Source organism: Macrobrachium rosenbergii, chromosome 14, assembly GCF_040412425.1.
Source record: "Macrobrachium rosenbergii isolate ZJJX-2024 chromosome 14, ASM4041242v1, whole genome shotgun sequence".
Classification (NCBI taxonomy): Eukaryota; Metazoa; Arthropoda; class Malacostraca; order Decapoda; family Palaemonidae; genus Macrobrachium; species Macrobrachium rosenbergii.
The window spans coordinates 37,629,884-37,652,383 of NC_089754.1; the positions used below are offsets into that span (position 1 = coordinate 37,629,884).

The 22,500-nt window shown below is 33.7% G+C and overlaps 1 protein-coding gene across 2 annotated transcripts in view; it reads right to left on the reverse strand.

Annotated features, from left to right (window-relative positions):
* Positions 1-22,500, reverse strand: part of LOC136845935 (phosphatase and actin regulator 3-like) — an 873,386-nt gene that overhangs the window by 698,300 nt on the left and 152,586 nt on the right. The window contains exon 1 of one of the 2 annotated variants that reach the window (XM_067116449.1): positions 10,293-11,442. The exons of the other annotated variant lie outside the window; for it this stretch is intronic. The gene's annotated coding sequence lies outside the window, so the exon portion shown is untranslated. Of the gene's footprint in view, positions 1-10,292; positions 11,443-22,500 lie in introns of those variants that run through there. 2 annotated transcript variants of the gene reach the window in all.

Here is a 22,500-nt window from a genome sequence, read left to right on the forward strand (position 1 = left end):
ATATATATGTGTAAATTATATATATTTATATATAATGTCTATATAAATTATATATATAATTTATATATAAATTATATATATATAAAAATATATATTTATATATATATATATATATTATATATAAATAGAGAGAGAGAGAGAGAGAGAGAGAGGCAAGAGCACTGACAAACAGAAAATAGATGAGATTCTGAAAAGGTGTGCCTATAGAATCTTATAATAGATTCAGGACTATTATGCAATTTGAAGATCACATTACCAAATGAACAAATTACGTAGAGAGATGTGCTCTTAGCTGGAGGGAAAATATACATCTTAAAAACATAGATGGTTTGGATATGTACTGAGAAGGGATGAGGAAGCAGCTACATCTAAACAAATAGGAAGATCGCAGAAATCATGGAAATATGACATAAACGTAGGCCAAGCCAAGGGAATTCATAAGGAACAAACAAAAGACTATGGAAATCATTCTTTTCATACCTGACAAGAAAAAGAGATAATCTGCCATATATATATATATATATATATATATATATATATATATATATATATATATATATATATATATATATATATATATATATATATATATATATATATATATATATATGTGTGTGTGTGTGTGTGTGTGTGTGTGTATAACTGATTCAGGTGGATATGGAACGTGATGAACGTATAAATAAAGGCAAATGCCACGAAGAAAAAGTGAAACAACGGAGTGGTTATTAGGCCTTTATGAAGGAGAAGTGAAACAACGGGTGGCTGCTAGGCCTTTCGACACACGGTCCTTTACTAGCGAAACAACGGGTGGTTGCTAGGCCTTTCGACACACGGTCGTTTACTAGTAAAGGACCGTGTGTCGAAAGGCCTAGCAACCACTCCGTTGTTTCACCTTTCCTTCGTGCCATTTGCCTTTATTTATACATTCATCACGTTCCATATCTTCGTGAATCAGTTATACATACATACATACATACATACATACATAATACATATAAATATATATATATATATATATATATATATATATATATATATGTATGTATGTATGTATGTATATAATATTATATATCACACACACACACACCTACGAGCACGCACCCAATATGACACCAAATTTAATCCTCTCTTTCTCGCTATGATACTCACTTTCTTGTCATTTATCATCATTTCTCTGTTGCACACTCATAAATCAAAACCTGGTTTACGCGTGATAAACTTTACGATTTTGTCAGAAATATCTCAATGAAGGTTAATCTATTATACCGTCAACTTGACCGTTACGCGACTTAAAATCATTTTACTCAGAAAATCACTGATTGCGATAATAATAATAATAATAATAATAATAATAATAATAATAATAATAATAATAATAATAATAATAATAATAATAATAATAATAATAATAATAATAATAATAATAATCTGATGAATATGGGAATGGCAATGAGTAGTTACAGATAGAAAAAAACGTTAACAGCAATATCATCAAAATAAAAAAAACAATAGCAAGTACAATCACAAAAGCAATAATAATAATAATAATAATAATAATTATTATTATTATTATTATTATTATTATTATTATGATCTGATGAGGATGAATATGATTGTCAATGACAAGTGTTGAAAATGAAAATAATAATAATAATAATAATAATAATAATAATAATAATAACAATAATAATAACAGTATCACTACGCTCTCTCTCTCTCTCTCTCTCTCAACATTTCCCACACCAGGAAGCCCCTTAACGAATTTGCTGAAAGGTAGGCGGATAATTACGCCGCTGGTGGGCGTCTGAAATCATAATGGATATACACAACAATATGATTTTGAAATCCTCGAACATATGGCTGTACTGTAACAGCAGAAATGAATAGCTACATGATTTGCCATTAGGAACTGCTGTAAAGTATAATAGCAATTCACTGCTACAAGAATGGCTGCGCTGTGCAGCAGTACAGCAATGCATTGTTTTAGGAATTGTTGTAACGTATACCAGCCACGAATTGTAGGAAGAGGGAAGAGTTGCTGTGCCATACATCAGCACAATAACGCACTGCAGAAAGAGTTGCTGTGTCGTACAGCAGCACATCAATGCACTGTAGGAAGAGTTGCTGTGTCGTACAGCAGCACATCAATGCACTGCAGGAAGAGTTGCTGTGTCGTACAGCAGCGCATCAATGCATTGCAGGAAGAGTTGCTGTGCCGTAAGGCAGCACAGCAATTAACTGCAAAAATAGTTTGTGTGCCGTATAAAAGCACAGCACTGCATTGCAGGAAGTTGCTGTGCAGTACAGCAATTCGCTGCAGGAGCTGCTGTACCGTACAGTAGCACAACAATGCATTGCGGGAAGTTTGCTGTGCCCTACAGCAGCACAGCAATGAATTTCAGGAAGAGCTGCTGTATCACAGAGCGGTAATGCATGCATTTCAACAGTACGTGAGCACTGCTGGGGTGTACAGACTCTGTACATTAATATACGCACTACTGCACTGTACAGCTTCTTCAGATTAATATTATGACTGCTGGGCCGTGCAGCAGAAATACATTCCACAAGAAAGTTGAACGACAATGGTATAACATTCCCACTAATAAATTACATTAGCGAGGGGCCCTTAAGCCTAATACAACTTCTTTATTTGGCACGTATACTAATACAAAAAACTTCACTGCATTTCTTCTTAGTTTTCTTGAGCAAATAATCCAGTCACTACTGGCTACATGCATATTTTCTTAAAATATCCGAAACTCACAAGAAAATATTGCAATTTATGCGCAAACATTTCACGCTTCAGATATTCCATAATGTTAAGAAGCTTCACTTGGGGATAATACGTACTAAGACTTTACTTAGCAAAATCTAATATTACACGAATATCTTACGTTAATCCTGTACAAAATAATATTCATAATTTCTTACTCGCGCAGCTCAAAGCAAATCCTCGAGTACCGGGAATTTCAAGGATAATTCAAATGTGACTAATCATGAAAATATGTTTTTACAATAAAAATTATTTTTTAACACGTTTACTTAAAAGAGAAAAATTCTTGCCCTCAAAGTAAAACGCGTAGCTTAGTAATTTATGAAAAATTCATAAAAGTTACCCATTTTTTAAGCTACAAGGCCTTCAAAGTCAAACGTATCTAATAAGGCTCTAAATTTAGAGGAGAAGTTGGCTGCCGCTCGCATCTCGCACATAAACACTTGATATTTCAAGGGTATTTAAACACCTGATATTTCGAGTATCCTTAAGGTAAACAAAAGCTTAGGATACAGTCGAGTAGTCTTTCATGCCGGGAAAATTTATATAAATTTATGAAGCATGACAGCAACTCGTGGCCTTTGAAATGAAGTGTTCTGTATACAAAAATCACATTTGAATTCTAAATAATTCATTTAATTTAGATACATATTCAGTACGGGCTAAAGAAATAATTAATTGTTATATATAACAAATGTAAAATTACTAAAAATAATAGGATATTACAGGCAAATGTAACTACTACTTATGTCAAAGAAGTTCAGTTAACTTCATTAAGCTACAGTAATATATATATATATATATATATATATATATATATATATATATATATATATATATATATATATATATATATATATATATAGATAGATATAGATATAGATATACTGTATATAAAGTATATATATATATATATATATATATATATATATAGAAAAAGTATTTCCTATTATAAGGAATTATTTCCTGTTTTACAAATAAAAAATTATTAAAATGCCAAGCAGAATCAACATTTACAGTAAGTATATATATACTGTATTTTACTTCGCACGTAAAAATTTAATTAACCTCCCACGATACTTAGATATCATGTTCAACTAAAACCCACTCTGAGCTGAAAAAATGCTTTCCATCAATATCTAGAGAGAGAGAGAGAGAGAGAGAGAGAGAGAGAGAGAGAGAGAGAGAGAGAGAGAGAGAGAGAGGGGAACAAAATTATTAACCAAACAAGGCAATATATCAAGATCTCTCTTTGTCTCTCCATAAAATTCAGAAGAATACTAACCACAAAAAGATATAGACAAACGAACGAACAAGAAAACTTGCTATCCAGAGAGAGAGAGAGAGAGAGAGAGAGAGAGAGAGAGAGAAAACAATTAACCCAACAAGGCAATTTATCAAGAAATGTCAACTGGTCTCTTCATAAAAATTCAGAAGAGTAATAACCGCAAGAAGACGTAAACAGACAAACGAACGAATGAGAAAACTTCCCAGAGAGAGAGAGAGAGAGAGAGAGAGAGAGAGAGAGAGAGAGAGAGAGAGAGAGAGAGAGAAATATTAAACTGACATCGCAATATATCTCCCGCAAGAAGAAATAAACAGGCAAAAAACGAACGAGAAAACTTCCTATCCTAAAAAAAAAAAAAAAAAAAACATTCTCGTTGAGATTAAGGGATATAAGTTTCCAAGAACCCAGACAGAAGACAGACAGACAGACGAAAAAAGAGACAGATTCCCGTTCGATTTAAAACAACAATACGACCAATTTCTCAGAAGCTTTAAAATGCATCCACGCTTTGTCGAGAATAAGATTAACAGCTGCCTATTTTTGTGGTCCCCCATGCCAGGAATACAATAGAAACATATAATTCACTTGAGAGAGAGAGAGAGAGAGAGAGAGAGAGAGAGAGAGAGAGAGAGAGAGAGGATGGTTATAACAAAGTGTACGGAGAACTGAGACAGTAAAATTGTGGAGCAATGTACAAATATATCTATGATTAATTGAATACGTATATACATACATTATACATATCTATCTATATATATACATACATACATACATACACACCCACCCACACACACACAAAACACATATATATATATATATAAATACATACAAATATATATGTATATATATATATATAAACTACATCCGCTATTGTTCACTTTATAACTGCAAAACCAAAAACCATCAAATAACATAAAGTGAGTAATAACATGTCGGATTTTCTTTCCCCTTAATTCATCACACCTCCGTGATTGTCACTCCGTATTGGTGTCACACCAGGTAATTCTCAGTTGGGACATTATTTGTGACAGTCATCTTTGTATCTGTCTGAACGGCGTTTCGTATTTCCGCCGGATAATCTGCCAGGGTTCCTTCAAGAGACGTACAACACTTACTCCCTCTGGGTTCATTCATTCTTTTGCCTCTCTTATCATCTTCTTCTGCCAAGGGCCGTTATTACTCTCGCTTACCTGCCTTGCAGTCTTTTTTCGGACACTCGTGTTTTATTTTTACTTTTTTTTTTGCTTTTGCTTTTGCTTGCTACACTAAGCACCTCTTAGTTTTTGTCTTATTCGGTTATGATGTTGTCGTTAACTTATCAATATATGAGGGTATTTCCTTGTTTTCACTGTAATCTGTCTATTTCTTTTGTTATTGTTCTCGACCCTAAATCAAGTGATATAATTTCTTTATCCTGAAGTGCAAAAATTTATTGAAATATTTAATGCCAATAATGAAGAATTAATTTCTTTTTAGTTTTGTATAGCTATATACTGTGTATATATATATATATATATATATATATATATATATATATATATATATATATATATATATATATATATATATATATATATATACTCTATCACTGAAATAACTCTGGTGTTTCAGTTCCATTTATATATATATATATATATATATATATATATATATATATATATATATATATATATATATATCCATATTATATATATATATATATTATTATACATATTCTCAAATGTATAAACGTGTAGGTACATAGTAAATATATCTGTAAGTGTGTGAAATAAAACAACCTGATGCCATACAAAGCCTACTATGGACACAGCAAACAACTTTACCAGAGTTCTAGAATATGTAATATGCTAATGTCTGCTACAAAAGCCTTAATACAGTCACCACTTCTCAGAACAAGTTCCTGTCTAAAGTATGTCACGCATCAGTGAGTGGCAGAGACCTATTTTTGGTGAGCGACACTGTACCCGTCAAAAGTTTATTTACCTTACCAAAAGTTTACTCTACAGGGCACGTTGTTCTGTATACAAGAAGGTACGGACCAAATGCGCGATACTCTGTAGACTGATTCTACAGAGCTAGCAGCTAAGGAATGGCCATGGGGTGTGTGTGTGTGTGTGTGTGTGTGTGTGGGGGGGGGAGGGGGAGGGGGGATACTGATGTGTATGAGGACTCAGTGTAATAGGTTGGGGTCAAGTTTCGTTAAAATCCTGAGGCATGAATTTGAGAGTTAGGGTGAATCCACGTATTTTATTTACGATCAAGATGGCTTTATGCCAGCACGGGCTATTGCTCATACAGCAGCCCGTACAGTAATTCCATACGTATACTGTCATAAACACACGTCGGCTACATATCGCATACAAGTCACAAACAGGTAGCATACAAGTCAACGACTTAATGGTACACCTGACCAGTGATCCGTACGATTATCCTGCATTTGCAAAAGATTCGTTCACCACTTACGGCTGTTGATTTGTTTTCAACGTGTTTGTAATATATATGTGGTAAGTTGCCTACGCGTGTTTGTCCGACATGGTTTATGCAGTGTGGACACACCCTAAGTGTGTATTAATTAAAGTTGAACACATGCAACTCGTTACTGCATATAGCATATACAGCACAAACTGTGGCCGCTGACCATGAGATTCTTACTTTACTGGGTGGCACTCAGTGTTGACATGGAACTATCTTCTTGATAGCGTTGCACAGCGAATGAAAGCAACTTAAATATGAACGAATTACAGCTGAAGTCTCAAACGTCTCACACTTCAGAGAAGGCCGAAGAATTTTAACACTTCAATCCACAACAATATATACACACTAAATACATGGAATAAGTCTATATTACAATATTCATACCTCCTACTTTTATCGAGGAAATAAACACAATATTCCCTTTTGAGACCAAACAAAAAATTAGTGAAAATCACAAACGCAAGAAAAGACTATACATTAAATAATAATTGTAAACGCACAAAAAGGCATAATATGAAGTTAAACAATAAAAAATATAAAGTAAAATAAAAAAAATATTCTTCAAACAAAAAGTTACGAATGATAAATTACACAATAATGTTGAGCAAAATAAAAAAAATATTCTTCACACAAAGTTAAATCAGGAAAAATTTTCCAATCATTCACAAACGAAACAAAACAAACAAACATGCAAATCATTAAAATACGAAACAAGAACAAACAAAAAAACATAAACGTGCGCTACGCAATCAATATCCAAAAAACAAACAAGGAACAAACAACGTCTGGAACCCTGCAGACAATACGAACCCGTCACGATACCGAAACTCCTGAATGCGAATGAGTTTCGTAATTATTATTTACCAACAACGTCTAATCACTGAGAGAGAGAGAGAGAGAGAGAGAGAGAGAGAGAGAGAGAGAGAGAGAGAGAGAGAGAGAGAGAGGAGGCGTTGTCACTCCGTTTGCATGAGACTGAGGCTACGGTAAATCTAATAGGACGAATTTGTACTTGGAAAAGAAATTTTAGCATTTTTTCTCAACCTATACCACTCAAAACATAAATACAAATAGACAATAATGTGAATGCTAACAAAAATTATATATTGCATTAGAATTGGAAATAAATGTGTATGGTCTACCTATCTATCCCAATATATATATATATATATATATATATATATATATATATATATATATATATATATATATATATATATATATATATATATATATATATATATATATGGTCTATCTATCTTTTGAAATATCAGCTCAGTGGTCTGGTAAAACTAAGGTATACTTACTTTTGAAATATATATACCGTGTATGTGTGTATGTGTATATATATATATATATATATATATATATATATATATATATATATATATATATATATATATATATATACTGTATATATATATGTCAACTACTGGATGCGAAATCCGTAATCAAATGGTATCTAAATATTATTTATCAGCAGTTGAAGTATAATCTCAAATGTATTTTCTAAATCTGCATATTCAGTAAAAGAGATTTCCTTTCTAATATACATAAAGGGAAGGCAACTGGCGTAAAATAGAAGGATTTCACGGCATACTAATAAACAAATATTCAGAACAATTTCTAGCGCCAACAAAATAAGATCAAGAAATCCTGGATGAAAAAGAACAACACAACGCTTTTGAAATTGAAAAGAAATTAGGCCCAGTAACAAAATCATCATAAAAATAATTTAAAAAATCTCAATTATATCTACTCAAAAAATCATACACAAATAGACATCCAGTACACTGGAAATCTCAGTAAGCAAATATCGAGTTATATACTTATGCGCATCGCCTCATTCAAAATTCAACAGCAAACGTAATAATTTTATCAAAAACGAGAATTTCTTCATTCTCTGCCAAATGACAACCCTCATCTTCAATAACACACTCAGTACCTCCAAACAACGTGTCTTCAGAGCAAGAGCCCTTGCTAACACAAACACCGTCGCCATGGTAACTGCATTTACCAGCACAACACTTCCACAAGCCATTATGGGAACAAACGCGAAATGCGATTTATCCAGACGGCATGACGAAGACAAAGAAGTGATGGTCATCAATACATGTCTTGCAGTAGCCGGGTACTGTATAGTTTTGGGTTACTTAATGAAAGGTCTATTATTTTAATGAAGAAACCCTCTTGTCCTCATGGTTGTTATTCTACTGCACATGCATGAAGACCAGAGAAAGCTCAGCTTTAAATAGTAAGTCGTAATAATTTTAGTCTTCTGGGTGATAGTATTTCTTAGTAGGCAGTTATAAATGCAAATTTGTAAAAATTTAGGGAAAATCAATAAAGTTTAATCTTAAATCAGCCTTCAAAAACTGTTTTTCAACAGACTTACAATATTTATTTTAATTATCATAATTACTAATGAACATTATTTCATTTGAATGACAGGTTAGATATACAAAGAACAAAAATAAAAAGTCCCATCCTAAATCATGATTTTTGGAAGCTTCTAATGCGCTTGTGCAATTTCGGAATAAATGACGAATGCTTTCAATGCATTGGACACAAGTTTACTAAAATCATTAAGAAAAAATTTTCTGATGCTTCTATAAAACCCCTTCCCATCAAAATCTTAAGCATAGGATCTCATATTGAGTGGAAATTTCATAAGAAAAACATACCTTCCATACCCAGGTTCATCCACTAATCGCAGAGAGAGAGAGAGAGAGAGAGAGAGAGAGAGAGAGAGAGAGAGAGAGAGAGAGAGAGAGAGAGAGAGAGAGAGACCTTAAAAAAGAACAAATTAAATGGGAGATGAAGTCAGCAGCAGCGCAGAAACAGCAGACTTGACGGGATTTACTGAATGGTCTAATACGGGAGGTAGCGATTAGTGTTTCAACAATTAAGCCTTAATTACGCAGCATCTCTTCCACCACACTGACTATAATTGTTCTAACTTTGTAAACCACCTCTTGCCACTTGCCGACTAACTTTGGAGGAGCAAAGGAACAAGAGGAGGTGGTGTCTCCCACACAAGAAGGAGGAGGAGGAGGAGGAGGAGGAGTCTTCTGCACGAGAAGAAAAAGACGAGGGAGGAGGAGGTGTCTCTTACACAAGATGAAGAAGGGGGGAGGAGGAGGAGGTAGAACAAGAGAAAAACTAAGGAAGATTGTATTTATAATGAACTTATGTAAACAAAAACAAAAAAAAACATTCACAACAATAATTCATTTTTATCTTTCTTTATTTTACCTCTATTTGTTTAGGAAAAAAAAAGCTTCAGTAATGACCTAAGCACCATTATTTCAAATTAATAACCTCATGAAAGAATAAGGAGCTCAGAGCCGGTCGAAGTTACATCATCACTGGCACTGAACTGTGATACTCAAATCAATAATCATCAATTTCGTAAGACCTACAATGCCCAATTAGAAAACGGAATCCTCCCTAGGGAGTTTCGAAATCATATGTATCTTACTTTGAAAAAGCAAGGTGTATTTTAGGAAAAAAGGTAATAGCTGAGAGAGAGAGAGAGAGAGAGAGAGAGAGAGAGAGAGAGAGAGAGAGAGAGAGAGAGACAATCTTCTCCACCTTAACCATTAATCTTTACTTTCTAAATACACTGCACTTCATAAAAGCCCAAATCTGAAAGAAGAAAAACTTAGCAACAAAATTAAACAGCCAAACAACCTTTACCAAAATAAGAAAACGCCCAAATCTTGGGGCTAATTACAATTCTAATTCGGCTCCCACCTGTTGGCTATGGCATTATCCGATACTCCTTCCCCCGCTGTCTTCTCTTCTTCCAAGTCTTCTCTTCTCCTCAAGTACGAGTCCGAGTGTATATGAGATCCAGGAAACGAGATTCCTGAAGGAGTCGATGACGGCGGAGACTGTGCAATGCTTCTAATGATGTAACACGAGAGGAGGGCTTCCCTGGAATCATTAATGCTCTCTCTCTCTCTCTCTCTCTCTCTCTCTCTCTCTCTCTCTCTCTGAATTTTCTGATCGAGGGGTTAATTGGCTATCGGTGCAGACAATGGCAGTGTGACTTGTCTTTCGTGAATAGGAATGATACTGAACAATGAAATCTGGCAAGTTTAGAAAAATAGAAAATATTATATCTTACAATGCCAGTTCGTATGTAAACTGGTTAGGGTAGAATGCCATCCACACTCCTTATGATTGAATGCACTTAAACAAGACCTTTTTCAAAGACAAACTGTAATTAATCACAGTATCATATTCACTGCACAAAAGGTCCCTATAACGGCCCACCAGCTCCGTTCTTAAAATTCAAGAGAAGCCGATGACTCAACACTTGAATTCGGCGCCTGGCATAAAACGGTTAACGGAATTCCTCCTTCTGACGTCCAATTTCATAAGTGAATCCGACGGACGAATGAACTCACGGACACACACACACACACACACTCGTGAACTTCCAAGAATTTGTCACTTAACATCCGCTAAAGGTATGAAAGAAAACAACGTGACGTCGTGACGTGGACTTGGCACTTTCTTAGAAGTGTATTATAATAAAGCCCGATTTCTACTTTCGTACTTTAGATTGTCACTTCTCGGGAATTAAAAGAAAGAAGATTGGGCACAAACGGCACAAACATCACAAACTTTTTTTTCCTAGGGCATTACTGTCAATAGAGATGCGGGTATTGGCAGTAATCTTAAAAAGGGAGTAAGTTTAACACTTAAAACACAAAACACTAATATGAAGAAATATATACAACTATCCTCTATAAAACTTGAAAAGTCTGGATCTGTATTCACTATTCACAAACAAAAGTCTCGAAGGGTTTTTTTTTTATATAAAAAAAGTAAATTCAAGTCTTTGTGGGTATGGCAGCCGGGAATCTCAGGGGCACACGCCAGCACTGACAGAGGGGCACTGGCACTCCTAAGTCTTAATGGCACCTTCGCTGATTTTTTGGCTATACCCCACCGTTGGCGCCGCCCACCCATGACCCACCACCACTACTAACCATCCCTCCCATCAATGCCCTACTTCTCTCCCTCCTCCTCCTCCTCCTCCTCTTAACCACCCCCTTCCTCCTACTACTCCTCCTCCTCCTCCTCCTCTATCTCTACCTCCTCCTCCTCGTCTTCCTCCATCTCTAATGTTTCTTCCTCACCTGGCACCTTATCTCCCCCTCACTTACCAATAACTCTTACACCCAAGCACCTCCTCACTTGACAACCGCATCTTGGGGCGTCTCTTGAAGGCAAATAAACCGGCTTCGTATTTGTCATGACTTTTGTTCATTCGTCGTCGTTTCGTGTATGCATGGCGAGTCGTGAAAAATGACAGTCAAGATAAAAAAGAACAAAAAGCAAGAAAATACTTCACATGGACGTGTATATTAATGGATAAAAAGTAAAGTCTACAATGGAATAGTTTTAATAGAAAATGTCAGAGTTGAGAAATTATAAGGCTTGGTACTTTCAAGAGACGCAGATTCTAATTTCACTAATAATAATAATAATAATAATAATAATAATAATAATAATAATAATAATGTTGGAAGTCTAGCCTGAGGCATGACGCATTTAGAACAAAGTTACATGAAAGCCCATGAAATGTGCAATAATAATAATAATAATAATAATAATAATAATAATAATAATGAAGTTAACTATCTAACCTGCAGCATGACCCACTTAGCACAACGAGTCACCTAAAAGCTCATGAAATCTAAATATAATGAAAGTGTGCTTTTCATCTGAACAGCTTTGGATATTTTCTTCTTCTTTCTTTCCAACTAAACGTTAATTCCCTTCTTCTCGAGAGGTCCTTGACGGCGAGTCACGTTTTATACTCGCAGAAGAGTAATGAGACGGAAGATTTATCAATCTCAGAGGGGGTGATGTCCATGATTGGAACTCTATAATATAGAGTGACTGGGGTTGATGAAATAATCATGAATTATTCATTTGCTTCACAGTCGGAAGATGGTCATTTCTGGTCACCATATGTGTTTCTTCATTGTTAAATAACGAAACAACAATGTCAGTTTTTCATAATTACGAACATTTCTCTGATAATATTATGAACTAATAATATTTTTCTCTAATAATATACTTTGTCCTTCCAAGAAAAGAAATTGAATTATAGCTGCTATGCAATTTTTTCCTACCTGATCTCCTCGATGAAAAAATATTACACATTACTAGATAAACCAATAAATAAATAGCTAATATGTGATAAATATATATATATATATATATATATATATATATATATATATATATATATATGTATATGTATATATATATATATATATATATATATATATATATATATATATGTATGTAGAGAGAGAGAGAGAGAGAGAGAGAGAGAGAGAGAGAGAGAGAGAGAGAGAGAGAGAGAGAATAAAACTTCTACCTCGTTTAACCAAATGTAATTCTTATGTTTTTAATAAAATCAGAAAAAGAACAAATAATCCATATGCCTCCTTGTTCTCCCTGCTATCAGCCCTAACTCCCTCCCCAGTTTTCCGGCATGCTCACTGTAATAAAGGATTAAGGTCATGTGTGTTTTAAGGTCGGAGTTCCAATCATACGCTGTGTCAATAATGACCTCAAATGTATTACGAAAGAATTTCGAGAGGCTCCACTTTGTTCTCTCTCTCTCTCTCTCTCTCTCTCTCTCTCTCTCTCTCTCTGTGTGTTCTTTCATCAATCAGTTCTTTTCCGATACCTCTCTCTCTCTCTCTCTCTCTCTCTCTCTCTCTCTCTCTCTCTCTCTCTCTCTCTCCCTCTGTCATCAATAAGTTCTTTTGATCTCTCTCTCTCTCTCTCTCTCTCTCTCTCTCTCTCTCTCTCTCTCTCTCTCTCTCTCTCTCTCTGTTCTTTTCCGCCCCAACTTCCATTTCGTCCAATGACCAGTAGGAAATTAACGGTTTACATCAAAGTGCTCTTAATGACACCACCTTTCTTGGGTAAATGTCAAGTTTATGCATATTAATTAACTCACTCTCTCTCTCTCTCTCTCTCTCTCTCTCACACACACAGAGAAAGACAGACATGAACCAGGCAGCCCACCTTTCGCCAGAGCAACCCCACCCCACCCCAACCATCCAACACCAATCCCCCCCACCCATTTGGTTCAATCTACCCCTTTCTCAGTATTGGCACATGGCAGGTATAGATGTTACCTGGGAACTAGTAGGGAGGTGGTGACAGACCTGGGAGAGAGAGAGATCTAAGGTGCATCTAAAAATGATATACTATGGCATGTGGGGGTACTGGCTGGGATGATAGTAAGGGCATGAACGCAAAGATGGAGAAGAGTATGAGTAGATCATTTATGTATTGCATACTATTAACAGCATGATGAATCATATCAAATTTATTCAAATATCTTTTAATTTTTCCATGGGGAAACCAATGAATAGTCTATATAAATATCCTACAGATGTGCCTTCAAAACATGAAAACTTATGTGGGAAAATTTTATAACTTATGCACACAACTTTATGAAGAATCCAATAAAATATATTTAAATATCTTTTAATTATTCCATGGGAAAACAATTGTTACGTAAAAACCCTACCTGCGTGCCCTCAAAATGTAAAATCTTAGAAAGGATAATTTTATAATTAATGCTTAAAACCTTTCGAAGATCGCTGAGAATCTTGCTGCTAATACAACTCGTCGAACTGAAAAATTCCATATACATAAAACTGCTGGACCGGGACCTTGACAAATCCTATCAAAATAGTTAGGTCGCAGTTTAACATTTCTAATGATGATTCGAAATGTAGTGTACGTACAACAACGACCGCTACACACAACCATACTGTCACATTCTGACGTAACGTATTTTTATTTTCGTGACTCCCACGAGCTCTATTTACTATTTGCGGGTAAACACGGAGAGAAGGTCGACACGTGTGGATATTAATAAATAAAATATTTAAAAAAAACAAATACCAAAAAGATTTCCTTCTCCGTGAAAAATAAAAACCTGCCCTCCACATTTTTCCCTCGACTTAATTTTGGGAATTCTTATACAACACTTCGCTCGGTTCGAGGTCGAAAAAAAAGGCAATAGAAAAAAAAAGTCTTTTTTTAAGACCTGCGTTTTGGAATTCGGGAAAAAGCGCCAACGAAATCAGCTCCTCATTACGCCGCATTCTGCAACGCGTTTTTGAATATGAATAAAGGCTGGGTTGACAGAAATACGTGGCGAACAAGATTTAAAATTAGTTTTAAGTTTGCAAATAATTAAAACGATGATGGTAATCAATAAGAAAATCTACGATCGTATAGCTTTTTAAAATGTAATGATAATGTTTTTACAATATTGATGATGCGTGAAAATGTTTTTATTATTCTAAAGAAATGGCTTAACTAATTAACAAGGCTTGAAATTGGTTTTAAGTTTACGAATAATTAAAATGCTGAAGGTTATCAATACAAGAATCTACGACCGTATCTCATCTTTGAAAATATAAGCATAATAATAATAGGCTACTATTTCTAAAATATCAACGATGCGTGAAAATATTTTTATTATAAAGAAATGGCTTAACCAATTAACAAAACTCGAAATTAGTATTAAATTTACAAATAACTAAAATGATGAAGGTTATCAATGCGAGAATCTATAATCGGATCTCCTCTCTGAATATATAAGCATAATAATAACACTATTTTTAAGATATCGACGATGCTTGCAAATATTATTATCATTATAAACAATTACCAAGACTTAAAACTGGTATCAAGTTTTCGAATAATTAAAATGATGAAAGTAATCTATTGCGATAATCTATGATCGTATCCCTTCTGAAAATATAACCATAATGATATTAATTTTACAATATTGACGATGCGTTAAAAAACTTTAATTATTGCAAGAAAGATGTTTTTGGAATAATAGTGGTTCCAGCTTAATCACTTTAAAACATTACTCAGAATACACAATAAAAATGATAAATAAATTATAAGGCGTTTTTACTTCAGATGAAATAGAAAAGTAAATTGCAACAATACAGCAGTAAAGAATTTCCCACAATACAAGTATCTATTTTTGATATATATATATATATATATATATATATATATATATATATATATATATATATATATTGTATATATGTATATACTGTATATACTATGTGTGTGTGTGTGTGTGTGTGTGTGTGTGTGTAATAGCCACAATGCCTTTTAACTTCTCGAATTCTTAGAGCTTTTTTGGATACGCTTGTCACTACAAAGCCTTAAGATTCAAGTGCAACAAATTATAATGTGTGTGTGTGGGGGGGGTGTCTGTGTGCAAAATGAAATCTACCCTGTATTATCAAACACTGGTGGTAAGTTTCAAAACTATTTATTCATTCCATTCATACCAAAGTGGCTTTTTATATATATACAACCTAGAGCATATACAGACGCCTTCGACAAACAAACGCCGGTTCCTTACAACTCCACGACAATTTCCTCTGTCAATAACTGGATGAAAGGCTCTGGGCGGACTCCTATATAATTTCTGAGCACATAATAACTCGACCTACTTGAATGAATGTAATCCCCCCTTACTATTTATAGCCAGCTTCCAAGAGGCAGGCATCCGGCTATTTCAGGTACGGCGCCTTCAATCCTCGTCAACACGACGGATCGAGAGGCATAAACACCAGTTAACGCAGAAAAAATGAATGAGGAGAGAGAGGAAATAGGGACAGGGAAACTCGGTGGGTGGTTGGGTTCGGTAGGAAAAATTGGAATGGACATATGAAAAATGACTCGGTTATTACAAGTAAACTTCCTTCGTTGAAGGGAAGTGTGGATCTTCAATGACAGTGAGAGAGAAAAGATTGACGATCCTGAGAATAACTGTTTGTCACTGCATATGTAAATTAAAGCAATAAAAGTTTAAATGGGTGTGAAACGTAGATACGTATTTGATGTCGTAAAACTGCTAAGTTATCTACAGAAAATGGTCTATTGTGTTTTTAGGGCGGTTTCCTAATGTGGAGAGAATGGAAGACGATAGGCTGGTGAAAGGTTTTCTGGCGGCGGCGGTGGGGAGGATGTTTGGGGGAAACAGAGTATGGGGGATGTTTACCACAATAGGAAAACGACAACTTGAGAGTATTGGGTATAAATTTTCAATATATATATATATATATATATATATATATATATATATATATATATATATATATATATATATATCATATAAAAACAGTGAAAACTGAATAGTAGCTGAGAAAAGAAAATGTTTACAGTTCCTAGAAAAACGAACCAACTTCCTGTAGCTAGACGCGGCCTCATATATTATTTGCTCTCTTTATTTACAATTTAACGTCGTAGCTACACCACCTACCCATTACGTAAGTCAAGAATTCTGGTACACGACAAACGCATAAATAATAAAAGGTAATTTTCCATAATTAATGATTTTACGCGTTTTTACATCAGTAATCAAGACGATTTTAGACTTGAATAAAATGCGAACCCAACCTTGATAAATCAAATTAAACCACAGTGAAGATCGCCTTAGAGGGGAAACATAGCGGACCGTAAATATATAAATATACACCGTAGTTCAAAATTATGACTTGATGCATTTAAGAGAGATAAAAGTGCAAATATACGTACAAGACGAACAGAGAGACCCAATCTTTAAAATAAGACCACAGACGATAGTTTTGACATATGCAGACCATAATACTCGACACAGAATGATTAAGATGTGACATATCAACAATTCATCATAAATCTTAAAAGTAGTTTTAACTAATTATCATGCAAAAGATAAAAACATTCGCAGCTATATCTGTCACTGCTGGATAACCGTTTATAGCCTTTAAGTAAACAACAGCTATATTTGCCTACCAGTTACACAGCATGTTGAAAACTGAATAACAAATTACTAAACTGTAGTATATAATTGACGATTAATATTAATACCTGCAATATCCAAGGATTCTTTTCATCATTGGAAACTTTAACAAAGATTCCATTCAAATACCTGAGTGAAAATGAATAATGAAAATGAACACGTCTATTCAATGATAACCATTTAGACGGTTTCTATACTAATCAATGTTCTCACCTTAGGCAATCGGCAATATCTTCTAACATCACACACTAACCTGAAAGAGAAGAAAAAATAAATGCATAAGTGGAAATCAACCTTTACATACAACGTAGACACATACATACATACACTTTACATTATTTATATACATACACACACACACACACACACACACACACACACACATATATATATATATATATATATATATATATATATATATATATATATATATATATATATAATGACAATACACGAATATAAGTGTATGCAAGAACTGTTAACAAAAGACACACTTATAAGAGAGAGAGAGAGAGAGAGAGAGAGAGAGAGAGAGAGAGGAAATGCATGAAGCTGTTTGCCGTCATCTTCAAAAGATTCACATAAAGAAATATTTCTCACCACTTGTGCTGGCAACAATTTCATCCAATTCTCCAAACCCCTGGCCATTCACGGTATTGAACAAATACCTGGGAACAACACCGACAAATAAGCTTCTTCCATAACAGAGTAAAGAAGTTGATAATATCAAAAGACACGATAGTTGTTTTGATATCATAAAGGATTATTTTCAAGTATAGCAAGGATAAACGTGATAAATTGCAACAATTGATTTTAATTTACTTTTTCTTAGTAGTCATTGATCAATACTAGAAAATTTGGTAGGATATGATAAAAATATATATATATATATATATATATATATATATATATATATATATATATATATATATATATATATATATATATATATATATATATATATATATATATATATATATATATATATATATATATATATATATATATATGTAACAACTCCTCGCTGCTGGGAGAAGAGCGCTGGTGAACTGGTACAATACATGTACACATTACCGGGGTCTAAGTGATGTCAGGCAGGGCAGCCGATCGGGACTACAAAGTCTACCCCAAAAGCCAAATCAAAGTCCTTCAAAAGAAGGCATCACGGCGACCCCATATAAAAATGGGAACATGCTGGGAAGAAGAAGAAGAATATATGTGTGTGTATATATATACAAAATAAAATACACATTTTCCATGTACACAAGACACAGTTAAACCCATAAAGCAAGATAATGAAATGTAATTATCTCTCGAAGGGACCAACTTCCTTCGCCTCATTGCCGGTGGTAAAAAAAACAGCAAAAACAAGATAATTCATATCTGCATCTAACATTTGTGAAAATTAAAACAAACACGAAATTTACAATTATTATAAAGCTCCGATAAATTGCATCTACTTTCTCTGTTGTATCAAATTGTTATTTCAAGTTTTTCGCCCCAGTCAAAAAAAAAAAAAGAAGTATAATTAAGGTATTAAGGGCCACACCCATAATGTAAGTGGAAAGTACCACTAGCATTTACATACCTGGCTGTATGCAAATCTATTGAGAGTTATTTGTATTCCATATATTACATTATCCTACAAACGATTCAAATATTACGTAATTCTGCAATCGACTACTACAAAAGATTGAGATCACTAGAGAGAAAGATATCTTTGAAAAGTCTTGAAAAATATCAATTGGAAGTCTAAGTAAAAAGATGTCTTCAAAAACAGGAAATGGAAGTTGAAGTTTAATTATTTTTAGCCTTCTAGGAAATTAAAGACGACCATATTACGTTTCCTATCTCAAGTGTTGGGTCCATGAGGCTTCACGAAGAGTTCTTATGCCCTATTAACTTTAAGTAAAACCAGTTCTAATAAAACAGTGATACACTATTATTATTTCATATCTCCATCGGAATCTGTTACTCTGTCTTTTATCGGAAAACGGAAATTCCGTGTCGCAATAAAACGGACAAGGTAAAAACATCTCTAAACATTAGACAACTTTAATTAAAAACGAAAATCGCTTAACAGCAGCTAAAAACGCAAGCAGAAACATAAATATAAAATAATCTTAAAAAAAAAAAACTCTAGAAAATGACGAATATATCTGGAAACCAATACATCCTACAAAAATGCAAACAAACATTTCCCGCGCTTTCAAACCCACAATAAAAAAAAATAACAAGGCTCCTCAGGAACCACCATCATCGATCAACTAACGAAGGTCAGGAAACCGGCAAAAACAAAAACCAAATAAAAAAACAAAATCATAACAAAGAAAAACGCAACAACGTAACTCGTTGCATGATGCTGCCGCCGCCTAATCCTCTGACAATACAGAGACATGCAACATGGCATGCGCATTCTGTATTTGAGAGAGAGAGAGAGAGAGAGAGAGAGAGAGAGAGAGAGAGAGAGAGATCAAAGGCTTCTCAATCCGCAGGCAAACACACACATACACACAAACACACACAAAGGCAGGTCACATGTTTGTACTATATAATCCAGCTTCAGTATTAAAACACACACACACACATATATATATATATATATATATATATATATATATATATATATATATATATATATATATATATATATATATATATATATAATGTAATTCTAATAACCACAATGCCCTCTTAACTTCTCGAAAACTTCGCGCTTTTTTGGATACGCTTGTAACTACGAAGCCGTAACATCCAAACGCAAGAAATTGAAGAAACAGTGATTGCCGGTCGCGGGAGACGAACCCGCGTCACCATAACCACAAGGAGGTCACGTTGCCGACCTGACCAGTAGATTCTACATATATATATATATATATATATATATATATATATATATATATATATATATACATATATATATATATACACATATATACATATATATATATATATATATATATATATATATATATATATATATATATATATATATATATATATATATATATATACACGCATGCATATCTATATGAAATATTTAGTTATGTTCATGTACATAACCATACTCTTTCCTATGAACTGACATTCCTCGCATTCACAAACATATTGTTGCAAAATACTCGTATATGCTCGCTGTGCAGTCCCATACATTTCAATATTTTACCGATCTGTCAATCAAATTACCTACTTATCCCAAATACAAAAAATTAATAATTTCCATAAAACTTAATCGTTCATGTCCCAGTTATATTTAATTATATTTAACTCGATTATTCAACAAATAATCAACAGATAATCAACACAATTATGAAACTGCTTGAGGAGGGAAATGGAAGATCATCAATTATATCCAGGTCAGCAAAAATATGTCACCTCATTAAGAATCTCTCTCTCTCTCTCTCTCTCTCTCTCTCTCTCTCTCTCTCTCTCTCTCTCTCAGAAGAAGAAGAAGAAGAACGCTAGACATAGTTGTTTGCCTGCATAAATAACAGTAAGCTGATGATGTGTGTGTCTCTCTTGCTCTCATGCGCGCACTTTGGCTAAAATAAGGGCGAGGCATCTCTTACTAATGGGAGCGTAAAGTATGACACTGTAAGACGCCTTTCATCCGATTAACGAATATGAGAATAAATATGCGGCTTCACCTATACTCTGACGTGGGGTGCAAACAGCAACTCAATCAGACACACACATTATACATTGTATATATATATATATATATGTATATATATATATATATATATATATATATATATATATATACATATATATATATATATATATATATATATATATATAATATATATATATATATATATATATATATAATATATTATATATATATAATATATACATATATATATATATATATATATATATATATATATATATATATATATATATATATATATATATATATATATATGTAAAGTATGTGTTGTCTGGTGTGTGGATAATACTGTATATGCAATAACAACACTAAACAACATATCAGTCATAAGCGAAAATACAAAAACCCTCAACTTAATTATACCAATTAACACCTGAGAAAATACTTTCATACCCAAGTCATATAATAATTCGTATTATCTCATGACGCAAAAATTAATGAAAAAAAATCACCGTTACCTGCTGATCACCTGACACAATACCCACTGGTGCTCTTCACATTTTGTGAATCCATATGCAGGTCACGAAAGACATGAGTGAGAGAGAGAGAGAGAGAGAGAGAGAGAGAGAGAGAGAGAGAGAGAGAGAGAGAGAGAGAGAGAGAGAGAGAGAGCGCCATGGGACTTCATCACAGATCAAAGACTCTTCCTTGACATCTGAGTAATTATTACTATTTAAATATTACAATTTACATCATCGGAAAATATAACAAAAATAATTAGGGCTGAAAGTGAATATCGTTTACAGAGAGAGAGAGAGAGAGAGAGAGAGAGAGAGAGAGAGAGAGAGAGAGAGAGAGAGAGAGAGAGAGAGAGAAGACTTAAAAAGTAAAATCAACATCAAGAAATAATGTAAAATAATGTGTGAGAGAGAGAGAGAGAGAGAGAGAGAGAGAGAGAGAGAGAGAGAGAGAGAGAGAGAGAGAGAGGGGAGAAGTTATTACTTTCAATAAATGTTCCAGCAGGTGATATGTTTACAAATCTAGCAGCCCTCTCATGCGCAGTCAGCAAAATAATGCTTGTAATAATTATATGGTTTTAAAACAGAAACTCTTCACAAATGACTATCTACATCATGATTAATCTTAAGTCAATACCTCACTTAAAACCTTCTGTAAACCTATATCATACTATACAGGAACTTCGATATAAAATTATGCAATTCAGACTCCGAAAAATCAATGCGTAACCCTAACTGAAGAGACAGCTATTAATTATTAATCATGTGGTTTAAAAACGGAAATTCTTCATAAATGACTATTTATTTAACTCTTTGTTACTGATTACCGGCTTATATTTAACCTTCCATGCCCCTACAACATACTATACAGCACCCTTGTCAATACAGAATTATGGAATTCAGACACCGATAGATAATTGAGTAACCCCAACTGAAGACATACATTTGAATGTTTACAAA